The 26,883-nt window shown below is 44.4% G+C and overlaps 1 long non-coding RNA gene across 1 annotated transcript in view; it reads left to right on the forward strand.

Annotated features, from left to right (window-relative positions):
• Positions 1-26,883, forward strand: part of LOC146811183 (uncharacterized) — a 130,554-nt gene that overhangs the window by 45,739 nt on the left and 57,932 nt on the right. The window contains exon 2 of the long non-coding RNA XR_014965788.1: positions 5,465-5,546. This is a non-coding gene — a long non-coding RNA (uncharacterized LOC146811183). The remainder of the gene's footprint in view (positions 1-5,464; positions 5,547-26,883) is intronic.

Genomic DNA, 26,883 nt, shown 5'->3' on the forward strand with positions numbered 1-26,883 from the left:
GAGAAAGGCGTGCGGTGAAGGGTGAGACGATGCTTGATGCAATGCTGGCAGGTTGCAATTCAGGCGACAGAGCCGGTTGGTGAGAATTGGCTTTGGTCGACCCGGGCGGCTGTGCGGGACGAGGCGGTCAGGGGTGTTGTGTCAGAGGCGCCCGTGTCGGCGAGATCAGGCCAGCAAAGTGAAGTGAGGCGGTGCGGACTGCGGTGTACACAGGTTACGGTGCAAACAGCGGCTCAGTGGGGGCAGCATCGGTCGTTGTTGTCGGTGAGACCCGGGTTGCGGTTCAAAATGTGGACGGTGCGGATTGCGGTGCCTTCAATACACAAGGCCAGCGACAGAGTCGGTGACAGAGTCGGTCGCGGTTCCCTCTCCTGTGTGGCAACTGAAACAACGGTTCCAGGAGCGGTACCGAGAGGTTGGTGAAGCCTTTGCAATCCCTGGAACTTCAGAACAGGAGGCCAGCTCGATTTCAGGCCATTGGAGATACTCAGCACAAGTAGAGAAAGTTCAGTCCAGTCCTTTCACTGCCCAAGGTAGAAGCAGCAGCTGCAGGCGAACCCAACAAAGCAACAACACAGCAAAGGGGCAGCACTCCTCCTGGCAGCTCTTCTTCTTGGCAGGTTTCTTGATTCCAGCAAGTTTTCTAGTCAAATCTTGGAATATGGTTTACAAATTCTTTGAAGTTGGGTAGGCACCTTGAGGCACAGAAAATAAAAGCACAACTGGTGGTATGTGGGCTGAAAAGATTCAGTCATAGTTATGGAGATATGTCCCATAAACTCCTCTTGACGGCCTATAAAGCAATGATTGCCCCGCAACTCCAATACGGTTCAGAAATGTTCTGTATCGATGGTAAAAGCTCCTGGGGTAAGGAGGAAGGGAAATGTTTAAAATCATTATTGTCCCTTCCAAGCTCGACAATGATCCAAGCAATTAGACTGGAATCGTGCCTGACAGCGTGGAATGTTCAGGTGCAACAAAGTTTACTTCGATTTTAGAATCGTTTAGGACTTGGTGAGGTCACAAAGGTATCTCAATGGTGTATGAAAGAAATTCAAGTTAGTGAGCTAAATGGGCGAAAACCGCAAGAAGTAAACTTCAGTCCATTTGTGACCACCTGAAGGTGAAAATAGATCTGAAGACATTACAAATCAATGTAATAAAGAGTGTTCTTAAAATGCAGGGAAAAGAATTGTCTAGAGCAATAGACCGGGAGTATCTGAGTAAGAACGACTAGGTAAAATTTATGAGCAATAGCTGGGAGAAAGACATAAGCTATCCTTACTTAGACATATTACCGAATCGAAGGTTAAGAATGGAAGTTCTTAGGAAAAGAATTGGTATTAATCTGGCTGTAACAAATAGTGCAATAAAATCTGAACTATTGCAACCTGATGGTAAATGCATGTGTAAGATGGGGATGAAATGTAACATTCTACACATTTTATTGGATTGTCGAAAATTTTATAATGTACGTTAATTATTTCTTCGCCCGATCTTTTTAAAGTATGATGTAAAGGCGCGCTTGCAAGCATGGGAGCTTCTTGCGGATATTGCGATAGCCATTGGGAAATATATGCAGGGTGTATATAAGTTCCCAACTTCATTAGAGACATAAATGCAGAAAAGCATATAGCAATCTAAAATGAAATATTATTGTGTTTTAAAACTGTTTGGAATGAAGTTTTAAGGAAAATATGATTTTTAATGTTAGGAATAAGATTTTTTAATGTGTAAACGTTTTAGATGACAATGTATGAGTTGGGGTTTAAGGTCCAAATGGTCTAAATAAACTTCATGTTTGAACTGAAGTTCTCTAGTCTTGGGGTTTGGGCCAAAAAATGTATACTATCAAATCCTTTGTCCTCTGAAGGCAGAGGGGCCTGTACCTAGTTCAAACCAGTTCTGGGTGCATTCTGCCAGTGTGAACCTTCTTCCTTTATCAGTGTGGCCCAGGGTCATCAGACGCACCACAGGAGGTGAAGCCAACATTGTGGTAGGTAGTCACAGCCCTATTCAAGTGCTACTCCTCCCACCCATCTATGTGTAGATATGTCTATTCAGCCCTGTGCTGACTCACCCTGTCTCCTGGAGTCTCCCCCAGCCCCTGTCACTCACACACCAGACAGACAATACACAAGCTAGCAGAGGCAGGTTGGATGATTAGGTAAGATAATACCTGCTTTCTAAAAGTGGTATTTTCAAACACAGAATGTTAAAACCAACTTCACTTAAAGATGTATTTTATTATTCTGAGTTCAGGCACACTAAACTCTAATTCCTAACATGTTCCCTGGGTCAGTTAGGATTATAGGATGTTATAATCAACCTGCCCATTCTGACCTATGGGGAACAGGTAGCCTTTCTATAGTGAAAAACGAAGTAGGCTGTAATTCACTATCAGGACATGCCACACACACCAGGGCATTTCATACCTCTCACATACAATGCACCCTGCCCACAGGAGTACCTTGGGCCTACCTTAGGGGTGACTAACATGTATAACAGGGAAGGTTTAGAGACTTGGAAGTGTGTGCACTTGCCAAGTCGACATGGCAGCCCCAGGCTGCACACAGGCTCTGCAATGGCAGGCCAGAGTTACACGTTTTGGGCTGTTTGTGTGGGTGGCACAATCCAGTGCTGCTGCCCACCAACAGCATTTGATTTATAGGCCCTGGCACTCGCAGTGCGCTTTACTAGGGACAGACACATAAATCAAATAGGCCAATCATGGAAACATCATTCCATAACAAATTTTATAACAGGAGCTCTTGCACTTTGCCACTGGACAGCAGTGAGGAAAGTGCACAGAATCAATACACCAGCAAAAACCGAGTCAAAATCGGGAGGTTAGAAAGCAAAAACAGTGTAACATAGAGGATAACTTAGCTCAAATGTCCTCAAGAGTGGCCAAAGACTGTGACAATTCAAGATTGTCCACTCCAGGCTCTAAACTAATCTGTAAAGGTGTTGATTTCCTTGGTTTCTTTGGTTTTGAGGAGGGAGGTTCTTTATAAGGACCTTTCTTCATCTTGCCACTTGTGGTCAGTAAAGAGGTATACTTCTCTAAAGTGGGAAAAGGCCAAGAGAAATGGGGGTGTCTTTGGAGGCTGCTGTTGCACTTAATGGCGAGCTACTGCACTCTAATACACCCTGGGTTACACTGTTAATATTAGGCTCAGTAACTATGGCGGCACACATACCTACAGTCCCCTCATAAGCACCAACCCCCAAAGAGAGTCTTCGCTCTCCAAGGTGATCTCTATAGAAATTGCGTTACTGGCTGTTGTTAAAAATGAGTCAAGAATGGATATGGTTACCCCTGGGGTTGATGCAGTGATTATCTTCTTCTTGCCCATCACGATCCTGGTGTCAAACACAGCACTGGGCAGGTCGGTTGCCAGGAGTTAGGGAGGTGGCCCAGCCCAACCTCTGGTGGGCTCCAACAGGCAAGGAGTGGCCCGCCCATGGCCCAGGCTTTGCCCAGGCGCGTCCCCGCATGCGCCACATGCCATGGGACAGCGTTGCACTTTTATATACAAGTCCAAGAAATAGTGGTAGGAGGTGATGGAAGTTTTAGTCCTCTAGCCAGCGGTGCTTGGTGGTGCATGGCTCTCCCCTCAGCTGGAACTGGCAGACAGGTACAAGTAAGTGGGGGACCATGTCCCCCTTTCATGTGTGAATCCAGAAAATATGGCAAGAGGGGATGGGAGTTGTAGTCCTCTCCCCTGCGGTGCTTGGTGGTACATAGCTGTCCCCTCAGCTGGAACTTTGTAGTGATTTTCAAAGAAAAAAGCGAATGTGTAAAGGACCACATGCATGTCTGCACTGTGTTATCAGCATAAAGCCCATTACACAGTCCATCTTCTGGTAGGGTTACCCATACTGGCTTACAAAAAATCTGTCACACATGCTTCATAGTTAGAGAATACCACTGTAGATGGGTTGTTGAAGAGGATAACTGCTGCAGGGGTGGCAATGACTGTAAGAATGCTTCTCTGCTCCTTCAAGTTAAGTAAGATAAGATGCTAACAAGAGTAAATGCCACTAGGGTGCCTATTATTGAACTCCACAAACACTACTCCTCACAGGGAGTCATAAGTGCAACTAGCTCTCGTTGCATGATCAACAATTGAAATTCTATAATAAATGACACTAAAGGGCTGATTTCGCACCTCCTTAGGATGTGACCGAACACTGTTCAGTCGCATTCCTATATTTCACTATGGGAGCATGCATTATGGCCGCAAACCGGCCATAATGCATGTTCCCATAGTGAAATGGGAGGAGTACCCCGTGGTAAGCACCTCAATGTGCCTGCCACAAGGTGCAGGGATCAAGAGCAAGGCACCATAGGTACACCCACGGCCTCCAACGAGAGGCCGTGCACCAAGGGGGGCCCTGCTGGGGGCCATCAAACATGCTTTCTGACATGGTTTCCATGTCAGACAGGCCAGCATGAAAACCATGTCAGAAATGTGCACCATAATTTCCAGAGTGGAAAAGCCTGCCCTTGAGATTACTGGCTGGCTTCCAACTGGAATTCAGCCAGAATGACTAGACGATTTACTTTCCAACCACCTCCATCATAATGAGGTGGTCGGAAAGGAAACCGCACGGCCCATTAAGATGCGGCTCCGTAGGAGCCTATACGGGCCACATCATAATCAGCCCCTCTGTATTCAATCACAATCTTACTAAGAAAATAGATTGATTTCCTCTCATGGTCGTTTACTAAACTCAAAATGTAATAGTCTTTTGAATGTAATGAATTCAGTACTCATACCTTAGGTATTTGATATTTAAGAGTAAGTATTTTCTCGGTTCACTAGGAACAGGATTGATGGTTTTCATTAATAAACTGAAAAAACCAAAAAGATTGATACTTGTAAATAACCCACCACAATAAAGGAATCACTCTATGTAGAGATGAATTAAGATCACCACCATTGCTCAGCTCTATCAGTAAACTAATGTCCTACATGCTGGGTACTTGTTGTATCCTACCTAGATCGTACCCTTGATAAAATAGGTGTAATTCCCCTTTTCTATAACAAACTCCGGCATATGTATTTTTTTGCAAGCAAGTTTTAGGTGTGTGTGCTTATCAGAGTTTCCTTTTCTTGCTAATTTGTCTTCAACTTTTACTTCATACAAAATGGAGCAAAGAAGTGGCATGTGAGGCCACAGTAGAGGGTTTCTGGCTGTTGACTTGTCTCTATCATCAGTCTCATGAGGAGTGTAATATTTCTTTATTTATTAGTCATTATTCAGAGTTATTTTATTGTAATATCTTAATAATTTACCTTTTGAGAAGAATCTTTCTTAGTTTTCTACATCTTATGAATTGTATTTTATGGACTGATTACCCCACCATTAATAACACTTTTCAACTGTCTCACAGGCCTGATGGGCTTCTTCATAGATTTCTGTAATTCTAATATGTCACAATTTGATATTGTAGGCGGTATCCAGGAAGGATGCAATATGGGTTTTCTCACTTTTGAAGCTTCTGTTGTGGTGACCTCAATCACAATGGTTAAGAGGTACTTTTTTTTTATTCCTTAAATGTGTTGAAAATTTGGTTTACATCATAATAACCTAACTAATATTTTGATATTCTCAAAATGATTGATAATGGCTGCAAATGAAGGGTAGCGAATATCTTGTACAATTGTTGGTCTAATATTTCTTTTTTTCCTGTGAAAAAAACTGCAAGAAGAGAAATTTGGGATGGCTCACTCTTCAGCTTTTTGTCAATTACTTTACAGTTGAAATAATTGTAAGTCACCACATCACTCTTAACGTCTGCACGGTCACAGGCCAAACACCATCCCTGTTTCTTTCAACATACAAAGAGGTGCAGAATATGAAACCTTTGCTGCAACAGAACGTTTCAACTAGGAAAATAATATGAAACCAATTCAAACATGTTTTTAAAGTAGTCAAAAGATTATGTAACCTTCTCATTTGATTATAAGTAACTAGAACAAAAGTGTGAAAATTATAATGACCTCTCTATGATGAATATAATGCAGTTGTATCCTCTGAGCTGTCACAAACGTTACTGCTATTATTCAAGCAATATCCTCACATTCAATGGCCACATTCTTTACCTTGCTCTCTTCCACAGAACAAAATGAGAGTACTCCTTGGACCTGGGTCTACAGCCTCAATGCAAAAAACATGGCCTATGCCTATGTGCTTGGCCCAGCCAGGGTGCCACTCAAACCAGCATTGCATGACCTGTGTTCATGCAGAATGTTTTCTAGGTTAGGGTTCAATGTTCTTGACTCTGGGGCTGCACCAGCTACCTTCCAATCAGATCAAGCTGTGCAAGGCCTTCAGTTATCTTCAATATTACCTTTTTATTCAGTCATGTGTATTATGCCCAAAGTATGTTTGACATTGCATCCAATTCAAGTGCCCACAAAACTCATGATTTTACAGACCACAGATTTTGTAACTCACACACTCTTCATGATAGTACACTCTCCTTTGTGGAGCAGTGATATATAAGTACTCTTCAGCATATGAGGCTCTGTGTCAAATGAGATTAAGTTATTATGGAATGTTTCAAAACTTCATGGAATTATGGAATTAACAAGCACTTTTCCAAAGTCATCTGATATTTACTTGACCAAAGGTAAGTCAAAACAAGTGCTAATAATACAAATAAATGATCATTTAGTACATAATCCAAAATTGTAAAGGCAGTGAGTATCAATGCTCAACTTCGTATTTTGTGATGCAACAAATTGCCTTACAGAGAAAATGCTGGGAATGGTTGCTGTTGGTGACATCGTAATCCAGCATTGTGGTCATCGTGAGAGTATGGTCCAGTGGTTTTGACAGATTTGCAGTGACAAGTATCATATATGTCAGAAATCCTTAACAAAAATGGAAGTCTCATTTCAATTTAATTTGAGCTTAAGAATAGTTCTCTGTCAGTGCAATCTGGGAATATTTTGGTAATTGATGGCAGGCATGCTTGAAATGTTTACATTGTATTTGAGGAAACAGACCTTAGCTTTGCTTAGCAAATTATGTTATGTTTTATATTGTTTGGATGCTGCCCGTTTCAGTTTGGATAATGGTGTCTTGGACCCATTTGTTTAAAAGGCTTGAGGTTTAGTGTCCTACTAGGAACGTTTTGCATTTTACATTACTGTTTATCTGGAGTATATTTCTGTTGATGGCTCTGGATACATTTAAGCATATCATTTAGATTAATGGAGCTGGAGCCATGCCTTAAATCTCTGGTGTACTTGAAAACCAAACTCACGGTTCTCTGACACCCATGTGGAGATGGCAGGAGTGCCAAATTTACACTGGTGTTGACTCAGCTGTGTCCAGTGGCCAAATGTCTGACTTGACAGACTGTCAGGCATTAAGCAGAACAAACTTAACACCCACTAAGCAATATTGTGCATCTTCTGTGGAGTTACCACACTGGTGGCTCCACTAAAGACTCAAATATCTAACAATGGTTGCCTTGGATCTCTACATTTGTAGTGCAGCCTTCTGCCTAGGGAGAGAAAGCCATCACCTGCCTAAGTCCAAATGGCACCCTTAGTCCTCATCTGGTTCTACTGTAATTACAGATGGGAGAAAGGGTGTTCAGTGTAAAAGTAATGGGGATAGTTTGTGTTTGCTTTATCGTTGCATACAATTTTGAATAGTGGAACCATGGTGTGAAATTATTGGGGGGATAAATTGCAAATGAGTGGAATGATATGGTGTTATTGTTAGCTATGTTCAACGGACAGCATTTTGTGTGATTTATGAATTTGCCACCAAATGTATTTGTAAGGATAAAAACATAAGATAGGGAAAGCAGACTTGCTGTGTTTTGTTGTGGTCAGGGTTTTAGCTTTTGCACAAATAATTGAATTTCTCCTGAGATTAGAGGTCCTTCTTTAGTCTTGGATTTTGGGCCCTCCAAGCACCTGGGCTAGTAAAATCATTGCTACTGTGACCCCGTATTGACTGGCCCTGAGAGTAGTTTTGTCATTAACTAATGTCAGTTGTCTCTCCATGTTGACAAATATGCAATAGGGGGATTTAAAATTTTAAAATATATTTACAGGACTGTGAGGAAATGCCTCTTATTGCATGCTCACCCACACATTTTTGGACTTATGCTGCTAGTTTTTTGACTCTGCTAATGCACTGAGGTCTGCTCACCAGACCTCAGTGCCAGTAGTATAACCCCTTACGAGCATGTGAAATTGGTTATCCCCAATTGGGAACTCCTGACTTACTTATAAGACCTTAGTATATGACATCCATGGTACATAGGGCAAGAAAGGCATTGTGTCCACCTAGGGCTGCAGCACTGATTGCGCCACTCTGGTTGTACCAGAGAACAAAATGGCTCCTAGTCTTCCACTGCAGACTGGAAGGGCAGTTTTACACCTCCAGTTCGACTTTGCCATTAAAACAAATGGTAAAGCCGCCACTTCATTTAACAGTATTTGTAAGTCTCCCCCGAGGAAGGCCTAGAGAGTCCCATGTCAGGGAGCCGTATATTATCAAGTATATACCTATATTACCCCCGGCGGGTAACTCCACTCCGCCAGCGGATTTTACAGAGGTTTGCGTACTCCGTGCTCCATTGCTAATGAGGAGTTTAGGGAAAACTCCTACTCTGTGGCAGAGCGGGGTTAGCCGGCCCCTCTACCCTCCCTAATTAATAAAAAATTTATGAAACAGTCACTTACCTACTGTGGCTGCCTCTTCCTCAGCATGGTCGCTCTCCTTTCTTGACTTTCCAGTCCATTTCTATTGGAAACCCCTACGTTGTACATGTTGCGCGTGCGCATGCGCACAATCAAGACGCACAACATAGGGATTTCCAACAGACAAGGAACGCGAGGACGATGAAGGAGAGCAGCAATTGTGAGAAGAAGGCAGCCACAGCAGGTAAAAGACTTGTTTGTTTAATTATAATTAATTAGGGAGGGGGAGGAAGCAGAGTTCCACAGTTTTTTTCCCAACTCCATGGAACTCTGCATAGAGGCACTACACCAGCTCTGCCCAGGCTTAACTTATGCATGTCTTAGCATGAAAAACTCCAAATTGTCATTTTGCTGTGAAAAAGATAGTAGCCACATTGGCTAATTCAGGGTTATCTGCTAGCACCCCAGCCTCATTAAAATTTTGAATTGGACTACCTAACTAGGTACTGTAAAATAACAAATTAATCATGGCATTAAATCTGACATGATGCCCAGGTTGACCTTAATGTCACTAATAAAATAATACATCTTTTAGAAAGATGCCACTCTGTGACCCAACTAGTCCATTAGTCTCACACTGACACTGGCACACAGACAGCTTTATGCCCACCTGGGGATTAGTGTGAACAACTCCCAGACTTGGAAACAATAGGTGCCACTTCCCCCTTGCTTGAAGCCACTCAAGGTGTGAGGCCAAAAGATATGCTTCAAAGGGAAAGCCGCCTTGGTGGGCAAATGGTATTCACACACCGAGGGGGTGCATTTGGTTCAGGGAGACAAGCAGGAGACAGGGACAAGGTACAGCTAGTAGTCCACATGTAGCCACCCCTCTAGGTTGATCTATCAAGCTCCAAACAGCCAAGAAAGGGTGCTGATATCTTGGGAGTGAGAAGAAAAGTGCACTTTAGGATTGTTAGGTGCTGCATATTGCTGGAAAGTCATCACCAGAACTGGGTGCCCATTGACTTGTGACTGCGTGGCTCCCCTTGGGACTCTTTCTGGGATAAATATGGCACCCCTGGTACCTTGAAACTTCGATCACATTGGAACTGGAATGAGGACCGAAGAAGGACTGCCTTGCTGCCCATGGACTATGCAGAGGCTTGCACCATCCTCTGGACTGCACTTGCTGCACTTTTGGGATACCAAATTTAGGACAGTGTCTGTGGCTCTTGGCATTGTGAAAAGACATGCCGTAGCCACAGACCAAAGCAGCAACTCTAAGGATCAGTTGGATGTTCTCTAAAACCATCTCCAAGGACTAAACAACTCAAAAATCCCAAATCGGCAAGTTGGTAGTCACTTCTGCAACCTCGTTGCTGACTGCCACTGGATACCCCAAGAGACTGATCTTTGATGGGCAAAAGTTGTACCCCTAGTACACTGGACGCGGGAGTGTCATCTAAGTCCACATTTGTCATCCAAGTAGGACACTATCCCACACTAAATGTTACTCCAAACACTGTACCCAGAGACCACAAGCTGCCACTGCAGCAAAAAGATGGCTTCATGGGACCCGGACCTCAGTAGTTAAAGTTTCCTCACATTACTGGTGGACCAAGGAACCACCACAAAGGCACCCCCATTGTCCACCCAATAACCGGAGCATCTTTAAGCAACTTTTCATCCTGCATCCCCAGCATCAGGACCACTATATTAAAGTCTATGGCAGTTGTGCTTTAAAGTCTTGAACTGGACTGGAAAATGATCTACTGGTCAGGTAACTGTTCAACTCTACCACATTGGGCCCTCAGACCTTCATTTTGCCAGATTATGTCACCAAAGCCAGGCTGGATTATCCAAACACACTTTTACAAACTTTTGAAAAGTTTCCAAGCTTTTTGTTGACCACTGCTTATTTGCATTTGAAATTAAAGGTGATAACATATTAGAAAATTCACATTTCTGGAACCTTCCAGTAGATGTTGCTCATCTTGGACTCAAACAATTTGTAAAAGTATACTCAGTTTTTATAAATTGATGTTGTATTTCTTTTGTGTTGTGTGGCTTATATATTCCATTATTTGGTGCTGTTAAATGCTTCACACTAAGTTCCTTTGTTCAAGCCCTGTTGAGTGAAAGCCATAGCTACCCAAGGTTAAGCTTAACTTTGTTCAAAGGAGACAGACTGGATCCAAGACCCAAATCTGAACAAGGACGTACTGAAAGAATTCTCTATGGGATATCCATTCTCTGCTTGGTGGTGCTAATAGGAAACACATAATGAAAATGCATCGACTGTATAGTACTTCTCATGAGGTTTCTGCACTATGTGGTGAAAACAATTGTTGGCTGCTCTGTTATTTGGAGATTTGATATCTCACACTTCACTTGAGACAGGATATAGAAGGTGTTGTCATGTAGCCCATTATCACCAATATGAATATTAAATCTGAGATGTTTCTATTTAACCCCTTCAGTGCCCGCCCCTTTCCCCGCCCTGTGCCGGCCGTTGAATTAGCGGGCGGGGTCTATGACGAGCTGGACTCGTCATGGGCACAGCGCCACCGCGGCCCATGACGAGTCCAGCTCGTCATGGGCACTGAAGGGGTTAAGAATCTGTTGATCTCAATTTGTAACTGATATTGGTCCTTCAACTGCTGAGAAAGAGGTGAACTATCCTTTTTTATTTTGTAAAGCACTGTGATTAAGAAGAAAAGTATGTATGCCATTCTGCTCCCTCTTTTCTGTTTACAGTAAATGCGGAGATTATAATTGACTTGTAAGATGGTGTTACCTGAATGCTTACTAGCAGAAATGCAGATAGAGAGTGGGTGAATTATGGAATGGGTGGGCAGGATTCAGCCATGGTGTCAGAATTTCAGCAAAGAAGCAAGTGAGGATGGGGTCTCAGTTTCATTTCCAAAGCTTAAAATCTGCACTCATAATGAAACCATGCCGGGTAATAATGCGTAGTTTTACTGGCTCTCCATCCAGGGTTAGTTTAACCACCTGACATTTCATCCCAGACCTTTTTTGTTTTCTGCCTTCCTAGTTCTCCGTTTTAGGCCAAACTCTGTTCTTTTATGTCTAGACGTTGATCTTGTTGTTCCCATGTTGTTTGACTACCATCTGTGTACCTTTTTTCGAAGTATTCCCCACTCCTTGGCATTCTGTGGATCGGTATTGCTATTGTGGTTGACGTTTGGTCTCATGGCGGTTTAATTTGCCCTGGTTCAGATAATGGTTTTAGGTTGTACAATGGTATGTTTTGTATTCCAAATGTGTTAACTCTCTGATACTTCTCATCTGTATCCAGAAATCACTCAATCTCCAACCTGAAAGTCAGCCTAAAGACGAGTCCAGTAACCAAAGCCACTGCAGACTTGGTCTTCTCCATCTCACATCACCATATCAAGCGTTACAATGTTTTGTATTCTCTTTCCAGGGTTCTCCTTCTTTCTGTTAATGTATTTCAGCTCTTGATTCCTCTGGAGCAAAATGGAGATTGCAAGGATCCTCAGTACATTCACGGTTGGGATCACTTAGTGTAGAGGCAAGATGTGTTTTAGGAGTATATTTTCTAAATCAGTGTGCACTAGTAGTTGATATGTGCATTTATTTGTTTATTTATTTACTTATTTGTTATTAAATAAATGTGTATCTTCAATAACAGGTGCAACATAGAACTTCATATGAAACCAGGAATAAAAACACAGCATTCTGATTGAAAACATAGGGTAGGGCATAAGACTGATTATTGGGTTGCGAATGGTGGTGGATATGCGGTATATGTGGCTATGGTGATTTGTTTTTCTGAACTGCAGTTTGAAAAGTAGAGAAAGACAAATCAGTAATGAGGTAAACTCTTCGATATGGTCACTTGGTCTGGCAGTTACTGACCATGTGAGATGTTAGTATTCATGACATTTGCATCGAATGCCGGTTTGGGCTGAAGGTAAGAGGAGGATGTCTGGAACATTCTCATTTTGATTACATTAAGGATTCTGTTATGTGCTTAGATCATCCCAGTATTTAGCTGTGTGTGTCAATATTTGACATGGACCACACTTTCCTCTAAACTAAAGGGCTGAGAAATAGTGACGCCAAACTCTCTTAATAAGTCTGCTCTCAGATAATTGCATATATCTTGGTGCCAAAGTGCGTCTGCAAAAGTATTTGCGATTTTGAAAAGCCAAATGTTTTTTAGAATTGCTCCAGGATGGAAGCATTTGACGATGTTCAATTCTTTATCATAATCTTGCTACAGGAAGATAAACTGCGTTGGTTACCTGAAAATTTTAAACAATGTTTTTGGTAGGAAAAATATATAATTCTCACTTAAATATAAAAATATGCAATACCGCAGGAACAATAACAAAAGCAATTACAATCTAATTTATAAAGATTCAATTTACATAGAATTTGGATATGAAATGATGTTTTTAGAATTATGAAGAAGCTCATCCATAAATTTACACTTGACATACAAATTTAATTTGCTGATTCCTTCATGAACATAGGATGTGCTTGATAAAAAATTATGACTCCATATTTTAGAGAAAGATTTCTAACAGGTGAAAAATAGTGGTACAGAAAAACGCATATAGGTATAGAATTGTGTAAAGTTTCTACTGCTACACTCCAAAAACTATATTGTCTTGAGTCAAGAGATCTCATTCACAAAGACCCTTGATCTATCAATAATAAATATAACATATTATTTTTAAAGATATTCAGCAGAAAAAAACTCATATAGGAGCCATTTTTTTCACGGCAAACTTGTCAAATCAAATTCTGTGGTCTCTAAATCCGATTCACCAAGAGTTATTCTTTGGGCATCCTAGAATGAAGACCACTAGTAAGGGCTCTATTACACACCATTGCTTAAGGCCACTACCAACGTATATCGGTATAAATCAGGACCATAATTACTATCTGTCAGAAATTTCCTGATCTACCAATTTGTTTACATGGAGAGCAAGAGCCCAAAAAAGCTGAGGAGCACCAGGAAGGCTTACATGCCACCTCATAGTCCATCACCTGTTTTTCAAGCTAAAACCCAGGGGGAAAAAATAACAACAACAAAATATTAATTTAGTATGCCTTGACTGTCACTGGTTAGGGCATACCTCCCATCTCCAAGGTGCCAATGCACACTACATGACTTTTGGGGCACTACACCACTTGTTGGACACTACAAATGTGGAGATTGCATTGTTGAACCTACACTATTTAATCTAAGAAATCTGTATATAAATATGTAAGAACTGTTTACACACATTTCTCCAACTGCAATGGTCAAAACGTAATCTATGCAATCACCTGGTCTTGCAATGTGATTTACATTTGTTAAACCACGCAAAAAATGATGATAAGGATATGCCAATAGAAAAGCCGCCTCAGGTTGATGGGCGTGGCTTGGGAGCCATGAATGGCAGAGGAGTGAGCCTACAGCTCCTTGCCAGCCCAACACTTATCCTGCTGAAACTCAGCTCCTACCCATGCTGCCCGAGATCGATACTGCAGCTCGGATGGGGAAACATTGCTGCACCGGCAGAGATGCTCAGCAGTGGGGATAGAGGTAGTGAGACAGTGTTACGTCACCCTGTCTGTCCCGGCACCTGTGTTAACAAAATGACTGCCACATTCGGCAGACGCTGAGCCACGGGCCCCCAGCTTTGCTGATGTGTCACAGATGAAGATCAAATGGCTGAGGCCTGTAGATAAGGCATGAGGGTGCAATGGCGGATGCAACTGACAGCAGATGAGACATGGCCCCTCCTCCATACTGGCAGTGGGAGGCTGCGCCCTGCATGGGCCTGGATTGATTGTGGGGCTAACTGTTTGTACCCTGTGACTCCTACGCTCTGCCCGGGATCGGATTGAGAGTGCAGGGGGTCCGAACAAGACACAGGCTGTATTGTGGGAGAGGCGAAAAGGGTGTGGGCCTGCAGCTGGAGTGCACTCCCAGATTCAAGATGAGGGAGACAGTGAGACTAGCCTTCCTGACTAGTCCCTGCAACATCAACTGTGGTGGTTCATTGGGACACGGTGGCTTAATTTGACTTATCTTATATAGCAAAGCTTCCACCACAATTGGAGAAGCTATACGCAAAATCTCAGAAATGTGGATGCCTGCCCGAGACCATTAAAGATGCTCTGGTCATCCCCCTCACCTAGAAGCCAACACAGGAGGCAAAAGTTACAGACTTCCGACCACTCTCCATGTTAAACATGTATTTTAAGATCCTTAGTAAAATCTTAGAGCTCCGCCTGCTACCCTACATGTCAACCCTGCTCCATGCCGTAGAGAATGGATTATCCCAGCCCAAAACACCTAATACAACCTGCGAAGGATGTACTCAGTGCTATACCATGCTGATGTCTACCATTTATTTCATGCAGCCGTCTTGTCAATAGACTTCGAGAAGGCCTTTGATACTGTGAGATGGGATTACCTGCTTGAAACTATGAGACACATGGGCCTAAGAGAAAGCTGGGTAAACTGGGTGAGGCTGCTATATTAACACCCCACGGCTTGGGGATGGACCGGGAAAACAGTGTCTCCATGACATTGTCACCCCTGTTGTTTGCTCTGGCAATGGAACCATTGGCAGCCTTATTCTGACAGGGCGGTGAGGAACTGGGTATCACGTTAGGGGGAAACACTCATATCTTTACACTATACGCTGATGATCTACTGAACTATCTCAATTATGTAACGGTGGGTAGCAAGACTGCTTTGCGACTGATGGAACAGTTTAAGTTGTTGTCTGGTCTCAAAGTAAATCACAGTAAAACTTACCTCTTTCTGGTCCTGACCTATGAGACTCCCCCTTTAGACTTGATGGTGGGCATTAACTGGGCCCCCACAACCTTGGTAAACCTGGGGATCCAGGACTCCCACTCGCTGGAGGATCTTGTTGAAGGCAACTTGGGCAGGGATCTCCAGTCCTTGAAATCAAATGTCTTATTCTGGTGCATGCTTCAGTTGCCGATAATGGCCCGGGTCTCTCTTGCTAAAATGGTCATGCTGCCACACCTACTTTATTTTTTTTCTAATCTCCCCATAACTGTCCCCGCCTCATGGTTACGACAACTAGATGGTCTGCTACGAGATCTGATATGGGAAATTGGGAGGTGATGAGTGACCCTGTCGTCTCTACAGCGCCCTTCCTTGGAGGGAGGACTCAAAGTACCTAACTTTGAGCTCTATTTCTTAGCCTCTCAGCTGCAATGGTTGACACAATGGTTGGTGGATACAGGCCCAGTGGGTACTGACCTAACTGACCAAGTGGTCCATACAGACAAAGATGCTAGATGCGGACATTGTTTTCCCTCACTTATCCTTTTGCACACCATAGATCTACGCAGTTGGAGGTGCTGTCATTCTAAGACTCTACTAACCTTGACACTGTTGAAACTCTGGACCGAGGCCGGGCTGGAAAAAGTGGGAGACTGCTACCAACAGGAGACCCTGGCTCCATTTGAGGACCTGCTTGAGAGCTATGACTTGCAACCAGGCCACTTCCTAACCTACGAGATAATACTATGTACCTTCAGAGGGCTGTGGAGGGAGGTAAGAAGAACCTAAGCCACATGTGATATTACATTCACTTTTCACACTAGGCACTGCAAGGCATCAGGTAAAATGGTTTTATATATCGCAACTGGAGATGACCCGTACACTCCGAATGAAACTGCGTACTTGTTGGGAAACTGCTCTGGGTAGAACTGTCACAGTCATGGAATGGTCTAAAGTCCTGGCATACCCTAGAAAAGTCTCACACAATACTAGATTGAACTATTCATAGTTCAATTCACTGAAAAAACCATAGGTTTCAGGGCTGTTATAGTTAGCTGGACATTTCACTCGTACAAAACCATTGAAATTCCTCCGTTATAGTTAGTTGTACTCACTATAACTCGAGCGCCCGCAATCCACTGCTAATGATGTCACATACTACATCATTCATGACATGGTCAGTGACATCACTGGTGACATCCCTGATGACATCTCAAATGACATCACTGATGACATCACTGATGATATCATCCAGTGAATGTGGTTTGGTTAGTTAGTTAAATATGTATTATATATATAGCAATCTGCATTGAAGAATGAGTAGTTATATTATTATTATTATTATTATTATTTATTTTTATAAAGCGCGTAGTCACCCGGAAGTATCCCAGCGCTAGTGAAACCCTAGTTCAGCAGACCTGAGGAACGGGAGCTGAGAGCAGAGGAGGGGAGGGGTAAGGAATCAAACACGGGGAAGTATGAGAGCTAGGGAAAGAGATGCGTCTTTAGCAACTTCCTGAAGCGCAGATATTGAGGATCAAGACGTAGGTCGCGGGGGAGTGAATTCCAAAGACGAGCAGCTTGTACCGAAAAGCGTCGTCCTCCTGATCGGGCTTTCCTAAATCTTGGGGTATTAATGAGGTTTTCTGTGTTAGAACGGAGGGATCTGGTGGTTATGTAAGGAATGATGAAGTTGCTGAGAACTGGGGGGCCTTGGTTATGCAACGTTTTGTGGACGAGGCACAAGGCTTTGAATTTGACTCGCTCCCTTATGGGGAGCCAATGAAGGAGTCTGAGAGCGGGTTTAGCAGATGATCTGGCCGGGGTGTTTGTGATGATCCGGGCAGCGGTGTTCTGAATTCTTTGAAGTTTATTCAGGGTCGCTTCGGGAGCGGCGAGATAAATCACATTACTGTAGTCTAGTCTCGATATTACGAGACCTTGGATTAGTAATTTCTCGGATTTAGGGGGAAGAAGGGGCAGGACTTTCCTCAAAGATTTTAGAAGGCCAAAGCAGGTCCCTGCTACCTTCTTTGCTTGCGAGGTGAATGAGAGATCAGAATCGATCCATACACCCAGACTTTTCACCTCTGTTTTTGGATCAGGGGGAGGACCTAGACAGGCTGGCCAGCTGTCCAGGGGGAGTGCGGTTCCTTTCGGGCCAAGTATAAGGACCTCGGTTTTTGTCCCATTTAGCTTTAGGGCTGATCTATTCATCCAGCGATGGACCTGCGTAAGGCAGTTGAAGAGATCAGCTTTCTGTTGTTTGGGATGGGACAGAGACACCACTAGTTGTGTGTCGTCAGCGTAGCTGACGACGCTCACTCCGAATGGGGTGATAACCTCCTCCAATGTGGACATATAGATATTAAATAATGTGGGGCTCAGGGAAGAGCCCTGAGGCACACCACATTGGAGGGGCATTTCGGATGAGCGGGCGTTCTTCTCCCAAATCTGATAGGACCGTTGGGCCAGGAAAGATGCAAGCCAAGATAAGGCTGTGCCTTCCACTCCAACTCCTGAGAGTCTTTCAATAAGGAGTTGGTGGTCAACGGTGTCGAACGCCGCGCTAAGGTCGAGGAGGATCACTGCCACTGATCCTCCCCCATCCAATAGCGCTCTGGCCTCCTCTACCGCTGCCAGGAGGGCGATGTCGGTGCCCTGCCCTGGTCGGAAGCCCGTCTGAGAATTTTTTAGTTTGTTATTGGCCTCTAGGAACTGCGAGAGTTTCCTATTAACTAATTTTTCCGCGATCTTGCTGACTCCTGGGAGTAAGGAAATGGGCCTGTAGTTCGCCAGATTCTCAGGGTCGAGAGAAGGCTTCTTCAGTAGGGCTTTTACAACAGCCTTCTTCCAGCTCAAAGATACAACTACTTGTTGGAGTGAGGTATTGATCAGATGAGTAAGGGAGGGGATGATAGTGGGGGCTACCTCCCTAAGGATCCGCAGAGGTGCAGGGTCACTAGGGGAGCCGCTCTTCATGGAATTGAGCGTATTTCTCACTTCGTCTATCGTGACCTGGCCCCAAGTGGACAGACACGAGGCGGATGTCGTGTGTGAGAAAGCGGTTTCTTCCCCCGGGCTCAAGGGCGGGATAGAGTCCAAAATTAGACGGATTTTGTCGTGGAAGAAATTAGCCAATTGTTGGCATTTCTCCAGGTCGGCTTTGGGGTCGGAGGGAAGACCCAGTCCTTGTTCTGAAGGTTTTAAAAGCTCTTTCAGGATGACGTATGATTCCTTACTGGAGCATCCCGCTTTCTCTATTCTCTCCTGATAAAACACGCTTTTGATTTTGCGAATAGCGTTTTTATAGGTTAGAAGAGAAATACAGTAGCTGTTTTTGTTGGTACCTGATTTGTCGCGTCTCCAAGAGCGTTCGGTTTTCTTACACTCTTGGCGCAGAGCTTTAAGCTCTGGAGTATACCATAAAGCGGGGGATAATCTTTTGGGCTGTTTGAAGGTGGTGGTTTTCGGGAGTATCGTATCTAGAGACGAAGTAATCCAATCACTAAATTGCTTGTCAGCCGTATTGGAGTCAGAGGAAAGTTCGGGAATGGAATCAGCAAGGGAGGCAGCCCATTTCTCAGGTGACAATTTGCGCCATTGACGGTCGGTGACCTTAGTTTTAGGGGTTGGGAGGATAGGTGTGTTGATTTCCCAGGAAAAAGGGACCAGGTAATGGTCCGTCCATGGGAGGGTCACTGGTGATTTGGTAGTAACTGTTGCTATATTGGTGAGAATAGGGTCCAATAGGTGGCCCTTCTCATGGGTAGGCTCGTTGTTCACTAGATGGATCTTTAAAGATGTTAGGTCGTGTTTAAAGTCCGAGGCTCCTCGGTCCGTGGGGTCCAAGAAGTGAAAGTTCAAATCACCTAGCATAAGGAAGTTGGAGGTGGAGGAAGCTAGTTGTGATACAAATTCAAATATTGAATTGATAAAGTTGCCAGGGGCACCTGGGGGGCGATAAATCAGTAGCCCTGCCAGGGTGAGAGCTGGGGAGATTTGGATGGAAAATTGGCCACTCTCGCAGTCCTCGATACAGGCGTTAGTTGTCCTACAAATGAATTGTTCCCTGTGAATTATAGCTATCCCGCCTCCTCTCCCTTTAGGTCTATTTAGGGCTTGGCAATGATACCCTGTGGGGAGGGCCGCGACGACATCCGGGTCGGTGTTGTCGGATAGCCATGTTTCCGTTAGGAACAGTAGGTCAAGATCCTGATTTTGGACCAAAAGATTAACTTCGGTAGCATGTTTGGGGAGGGAGCGGCAGTTAAGAAGTCCCATCTTCAGAGCGAGTGTGGTAGATTTCAGGGAGGGAGTCGGGTTGCATCGTGGGCAGGTCGAGAACGCATTGCCTGCGGTAAACGTGTGGTAGCAGGTAAGGATGTTATTAGGTCGTAGTGCGCGTAATGTATCTGCCGTATACATCACTCGCTCCTGAGGGCCACCAGGGAGAGTAACGGGGCCTGGGGCCGTCTGGGCCCGGACGGGCCCAGACGGGCTTGCCTTTGGCGCGCCTTCGGCGCGCTGACAGCGCACCCGCTGCGCCCATCCGCTGCGCGTCCGGTGATTGCACATCTTTAAAGGAGGAAAAAGGGGCGTGTGGGCGTGGCCTAATGTAGGCGTGGCCTCACTTCCTCGTCGTGAATGGCGGCGAGAAGTGCTTCTCTCGCTTCGTACGTTGCAGCGAAGGGGTCGCTGTTAAAGCGTGTCTCTAGCCCGCTGCTGAGGTGCTTGCTGGTTGAGTGCGCTATAAAATACAATTTTTAAATGGTGACACAGATAATAACAAATTATTTAAAAAGATCGGCGGTCTCCCGGCTTCCGCCTCAGGAGATTTCCAAGGGTTCTGAGTGCTTCACGCTGTCGGCAGCGTATTTATACTGTGAGGGGGGCGTGGCCTAATGTAGGCGTGGCCTCACTTCCTCGTCATGGATGGCGGCGAGAATTGCTTCTCTCGCTTCGTACGTTGCAGCGAAGGGGTCGCTGTTAAAGCGTGTCTCTAGCCCGCTGCTGAGGTGCTTGCTGGTTGAGTGCGCTATAAAATACTATTTTTAAATGGTGACACAGATAATAACAAATTATTTAAAAAGATCGGCGGTCTCCCGGCTTCCGCCTCAGGAGATTTCCAAGGGTTCTGAGTGCTTCACGCTGTCGGCAGCGTATTTATACTGTGAGGGGGGCGTGGCCTAATGTAGGCGTGGCCTCACTTCCTCGTCGTGAATGGCGGCGAGAAGTGCTTCTCTCGCTTCGTACGTTGCAGCGAAGGGGTCGCTGTTAAAGCGTGTCTCTAGCCCGCTGCTGAGGTGCTTGCTGGTTGAGTGCGCTATAAAATACAATTTTTAAATGGTGACACAGATAATAACAAATTATTTAAAAAGATCTCAATGCCCAAAATGCGACACTCTCGTGCCCAACAGTACCTGTAGTTGCGATAAGGTTCCCAAAAGCTATAACAAGGAAGATGGCAAAGGCGATGCGATACTCCTGAGATATAAATATAAATATCTGGATGGAGGATTTAGTAGCAGTGTGATTGACTGTTTACTTGACTAATTTATAGTGTTTCACTAAATATATTGCATAGTTACAAAACTGTGTGAATATCTGTATCACTTTGTCAGTTGTTGTTGTGTAAACTGCTGTACCAGTTGGTTACTAGCTATGTGAAAGTCTATATTAGTTATTGATTAGTTAACTGAGTATTTGTATGGGAAGGTGAATGTGTGTGTGGTTCGGTGGGGGGGGTGTGACTGCCAAAAGATGTGTGAATAGTTGATTCAGTAGGTATATGAGGTATACATAAGACTCAGTGATTGTATGAGTGACTGTATGGATAATTGTATACTTGTAATTAAGCCTGGGCAAAGCACTACGCTACGCTCTAGTAGTTTGCGAAGTTCACGCTACTTCGCACTACGCAAATTGCACGTAGCACAGTGTGAACACGCGTAGCGTAGTGCTGTGGTCATTTTTTGCTTGCTCGCGGTCCTCAACGTCAAGTTGGCGACCGCGAGCAAGCAAAATGACATCCCTGCGAGACTTTTTCCTTGTTCGCGATCAGCAACATCAAGCTGGCGATCGCGAGCATGGAAAATAAACCTCCCGGCGAGATTCCCAACGCGTGGAGGTCAGGTTTCTCATTGCGAGTGGTCGCGTATGCTCGTGACCGCTCGCGATGAGAAACTACCAGTTCGCGTTGAGAAAGCTGCCGCTTGAGTAAAAATCTACTCGAGCAGCAGAAAACTACAGCTCGCACTGTTCAAGATGCCATTTTCAATGATTGCACAGTGCCGGTTGCTTGTCCGCACTGTGCAATCATTGAAAACGACATCTGGCACAGTGCGAACAAGGTACTACGCAGTTCGCGAAGTTCTACTCGTAGCTCGCGTAGTGCGAACTGCACTTTGCGTAGCTTCGCGAAGTGCTACTTTGCGAACTACGCCCAGGGTTACTTGTAATAGTGATTTTATAACACACTAAGTATGAGTTACTATCTATATGAATAAATGAAGTGGTGTTTGTATAAGTGTGTAGCTGAGAAAATGTAAGTATGATTCATTGTTTGCATAAATGAGTAGGATGACTGCATAAGTGAATAGGATGTGTGCTGGTGTGTAATGTCGATATAGGTGTATAAGTATATTTGATAGTGTTCTATTGATCATTGACAGCATGCATGAGTGAATCTATAGGTAAGTGATTAGATGTGTGTGTAGATCTAGGAATCACTGAGCGGGTTTTTAGAAACTTGTATTGGTGTGTCAATGGATTCAAATATGGTACTCTGTATTTTACAGTGAGTGATGAAAGGTTATACTAGTGTATGATGCGTTGTTTCTGACTGTCACGTGGATGATGTCGTCAGTGATGTCATCAGTGATGTCATTTGAGATGTCATCAGTGATGTCACTGACCATGTCATGAATGATGTAATATGTGACATCATAAGCAGTGGATTGCGGGCGCGAGAGTTATAGTGAGTACAACTAACTATAACGGAGGAATTTCAATGGTCTTGTACACGTGAAATGTCCAGCTAACTATAACAGCCCTAAAACCTATGGTTTTTTCCAGTGAATTTCTAAGGATTTTTAAATGCTAATTCCTAAGTATAACATGTCTGAAACCTATGTTTTTTTCAGTGAATTTCGAAGGATTTTTAAATGATAAATTTTAAATGTAATAATAGTTATATGTATTTTTTTATACTGATTTTCTACAGTTTTTTAACTGTTTATTTTTACATATTTTATTTTTTAAATTACATTATAGATTTTTAATATAAATGGAAATAAAAAAAAATTTTAAATATTGAAACTGAAATATAGTTTTTTTGTTGTTGAATGTATAAGTGCAGAACTATAAGTGTGTTGGTTAGTTAGGATACTGCATGCATAGTGGATAGGGGTTTGAGGCAGTCCATGTGCTAATGCCTGGCTTGCTGCATGAGTACTTGGATACTGACTGAATGATTAGAGTACTACAAGGATAGTGCCTGGGTGAATTTATAAGTGTTAGAATTACTTCTCAGGATCAGTACTGGGCTCAAAGACGGAGCACTGAAGTCTCTCCATGTTCACAAGAGTACTATTAAGCAGGAACAGGGGTGGGAGCACACCGCTTTATCTCCCAGCAAGGTTCGCCCCTGGCATTGTGGTAAATACAGTTTCAGTTACTTGCTTGCTTCAAGAGTGTTCGAGTGTTTCGCCACAGTTGGCGCAGATTGTGCTGATCTCTAGACATGTGTTTCTGGTTCTTTAACTGTCACCAGTAGAGATTACAGTCTTTGAAATTTGGAGTTTGCTGAGTAGGCTGCCAACATCTTTGTCTGGTCAGGTACCTCTCACAGGCATGCGGGTGCTTCATCCATGAGCTCGTCAGCTCAATGACTCACAGGTGTACTATTAAACTATTAAACAGGAATAGGGGTGGGAGGCAATGATATCCTATGGAAGGAAATTCAAGTTACTGGTAAGTACGCTTAGAATTACTTTTCAGGGTCAGTGCTAGTCTAAAAGATGCAGCACTGGGTTCTCTCCTGATAAAAGGTGAGTAAATCGGAATTCTTAGTTCGGCTGATTTTAGAGGAATATTTGTACGTTTCAAAAATCGACACTTCAACTTTTCTGCTGAAAAGCGCAGAATGGATTCCTATGGAAGGAAATACAAGTTACTGGTAAGTACGCTTACAATTACTTTCCAGTGTCAGTGCTGGGCTAAAAGAGGCAGCACTGGGTTCCCTCCTGATAACAGGTTAGTAAATCGGAATTCGTAGTTCGACTGATTTTAGAGGAATATTTGTACGTTTCAAAAATGGACACATTGAAACTTTTCTGCTGAAAAACACACAATGGATTCCTATGGAAGGAAATACAGGTTACTGGTAAGTACGCTTAGAATTACTTTTCAGGGTCAGTACTGGGCTAAAAGATGCAGCACTGGGTTCTCTCCTGATAACAGGTTAGTAAATCGGAATTCGTAGCTCGGCTGATTTTAGAGGAATATTTGTACGTTTCAGAAATGGACACAGAAACTTTTCTGCTGAAAACCACACAATGGATTCCTATGGAAGGAAATACAAGTTACTGGTAAGTACGCTTAGAATTACTTTTCAGGGTCAGTGCTGGGCTAAAAGATGCAGCACTGGATAATCTCCTGATATCAGGTGAGTAAGTCGGAATTCGTAGTTCGGCTGATTTTAGAGGAATATTTGTACAATAGTGAAGGAAGGGGGGGCGGTCTGAGGGGACGTGTGCAAACATGCCCTGTGGCACGTTTTAAGTTGGGGAATTAATTCCCCAACTAGCCCTCCAGGTACCTCCAGTATGCGCCAGGGAGCTGCGTTGCAGAGAGGTGTTCAGAGGCCATGCCCCTTTTTACAACACTCTGCAACGCAGCTCCGTGGCGCTTACTGGAGGTACCTTGTGGGCTAGTTGGCCCCTAGAGGACCTCTGGATTGAAGAGGAATTAATTCCCCAACTTAAAACGCACCACAGGGCGTGTTTGCACACATATCACCTCAGGCCCAGCCCCCTACCTTCACCACTGTGCAAACAAGCCCCGTGGTGCGTTTTAAGTTGGGGGATTAAGTTCCCTTGAATCCTGAGGTCCCCTGGAGGCCAACTAACCCACCAGGTACCTCCATTAAGTGCCACGGAGCTGCTTTGCAGTGAGTTGTAAAAAGGGGCATGGCCTCATTACACCTCTCTGCAACGCAGCCCACTGGCACATACTGGAGGTTCCTGGTGGGCTAGTTGGCCCCCAGGGACCCCAGTATTCGAAGGGAACTTGCTGAGTGGTGTAAGGAGGGGGCGTGGCCTCCGGCCCAATCCCGTCTTTTTATTTTTTTAGAAGGGGTGCTGTGTAGCCCCCCTTCTTTTTCTAATGTATTGGCCCTGGGGACCCCATCCCCCAGGGCCTGCCCCAATTAGTATTTTTAAATTTAAAAAAATCGGGAAGGGGGCGGCTTGGCCCCCCTCCCGAGGCCATAATTTGCCCCGGGGACCCCATCTCCCGGGGCATGGCCCTTTTTAAAAAAAATAATATTTTGGAGGGGGGCTGCCTTGCCCCCCTCCTGTGACCACTTATGGCCCCGGGGACCCCATCCCCTGGGCCGTTTTTAAAAAAGTATTTAGAAGGGGGGCTGCGTGGCCCTCCGGGCTGGATGTATGATTAAACAACTACTGCCTAAACAACGAATTCCTTAACAACCAAGGCTAAACCACGAGCAATCCCAAACCACTACATTGTTAACAGCGAGTTCCTAAACCACAACAAATATTCAATTTGCTCATTACTCAAAAAGCGAGTGATCTGTGATCGTACCAGCCCAGCCTTAATCAATAAGCTTACTGGGGAGGGAAGTGGCCTTTTTTTAATACCTACCTTTCTTCTTTAGGGAGGTGGCAGAGGGCAAACCCATTGGGGAGGCAGAACCTACCTTTTTCTAAAATCTTTTTCATTATAATTTCTAAGCCGGAAGTACTGTAATATTATATTTTCCATTCTTGAATTATGTTATCTTCCCAGCCCCTGACGTCAGTAAATTAATGCTGATCAATTTAATTTCCCTAAACAAATGTGCAGTGCTTTCCCGTTATATTGTAGTAGCTATTTCAATCAAAAGTGCAAATAATCTTAAAAACCGAGCTAGCTGCACGCTTCTATGACTTGTAAATTGTGGATCAAACAGCTTCCAATTTAGTACAGAAATAACAGTTTACCTCTGCTAATTGCTATTTCAGAAACACACGCTTTAAATGTAGATATGCAATGCTCTCTGGGCAATACTAAAGCATTAGAGCCCATGCTTAGGACAATACGGGTCATTAAACACCCTCTTTTACATCAGAGTTGCAGGTAAGTGCCTGTAACCAGGGAGAAGGCCTTTAAGAACTGTTGTAGGTAGTGTACGGGCCTTCAAAAGCACACTCTTATTCTTCTGACTGTTAAGAAAAATCCCTTCTCAAATGGGGCTACTCATATTTCTGCAAGAAAGGTTTGAGTTTGTAAGAAATTTACATGATGTTTTGGGAGCTATAGATATACGTTTTTTTCATTGTAATTACAATAGCGCCATCTATTGGCCAGTCACGAGGTCGTTTTTTTCTTTGTTTATGAGAGTCGTTGTTCGTGTAAGTCGTATTTAAGGATGCCGTGGTTAACAGATTGGTCGTTGTTTAGGATTCGTTGTTCAGGTTAGTCGTTTTTCAAACTTCGTTATTAAGGCTGTTTCCCTTCCGGGCTACTACTAGCCCCGGGGACCCCATCCCCCGGGGCTGGCCCTCTTCGTTGGAGGCCGTGGGTTGGTCCCCAATAACCCCACAGTCCCAGTCGGCTACCCACCTCCTGCGGGAGCTGGCATTGCTTTTCCATATGGGGAGCAGCTAACATGCTCTCGCTTCAATGAAGCAAAGCAGTTTGCAATGACTGTCATTGCAAACAGCAGTGTCCCGGGAGTGGGCACCCCGGGACAGTGCCCTGGGGGGGGGGCGGTCCCCACGGCCATCAAGGGCTCCAGGAGAGGGGTCGCGCGGCCCCACTCCCACTTAATTTAAAGCATCGGGGGTCGTGGTCCCTGGGGCTTGGGGGTCCGTAACGCGACCCCCTATGTTAAATAATTAGTGCCCCGGGGAGGTGGTGGTCCCCGGGGCGTGCGGGGGGTCTCAAGCCCCCCCACATAGGTTATTTTTTTTAAAAAAAGCCCCGTGTGGTGGCAGACCCCGGGGCAGTGGGGGGGCAGGGAACCCCCCACATATATTATCACAAAGCCCCGGGAGTTGGCAGTTCCAGGGGCTGGGGTGGCTGAGAGCTCACCCATAATTCAGATAAGCCCTGGGGGTGGTGGTCCCCAGGGCTGGGGGCCCCTCTTGGCCCCCCATTATAATATAC

The sequence above is a fragment of the Triturus cristatus genome, chromosome 7 (assembly GCF_964204655.1).
Source record: "Triturus cristatus chromosome 7, aTriCri1.1, whole genome shotgun sequence".
Classification (NCBI taxonomy): domain Eukaryota; kingdom Metazoa; phylum Chordata; class Amphibia; order Caudata; family Salamandridae; genus Triturus; species Triturus cristatus.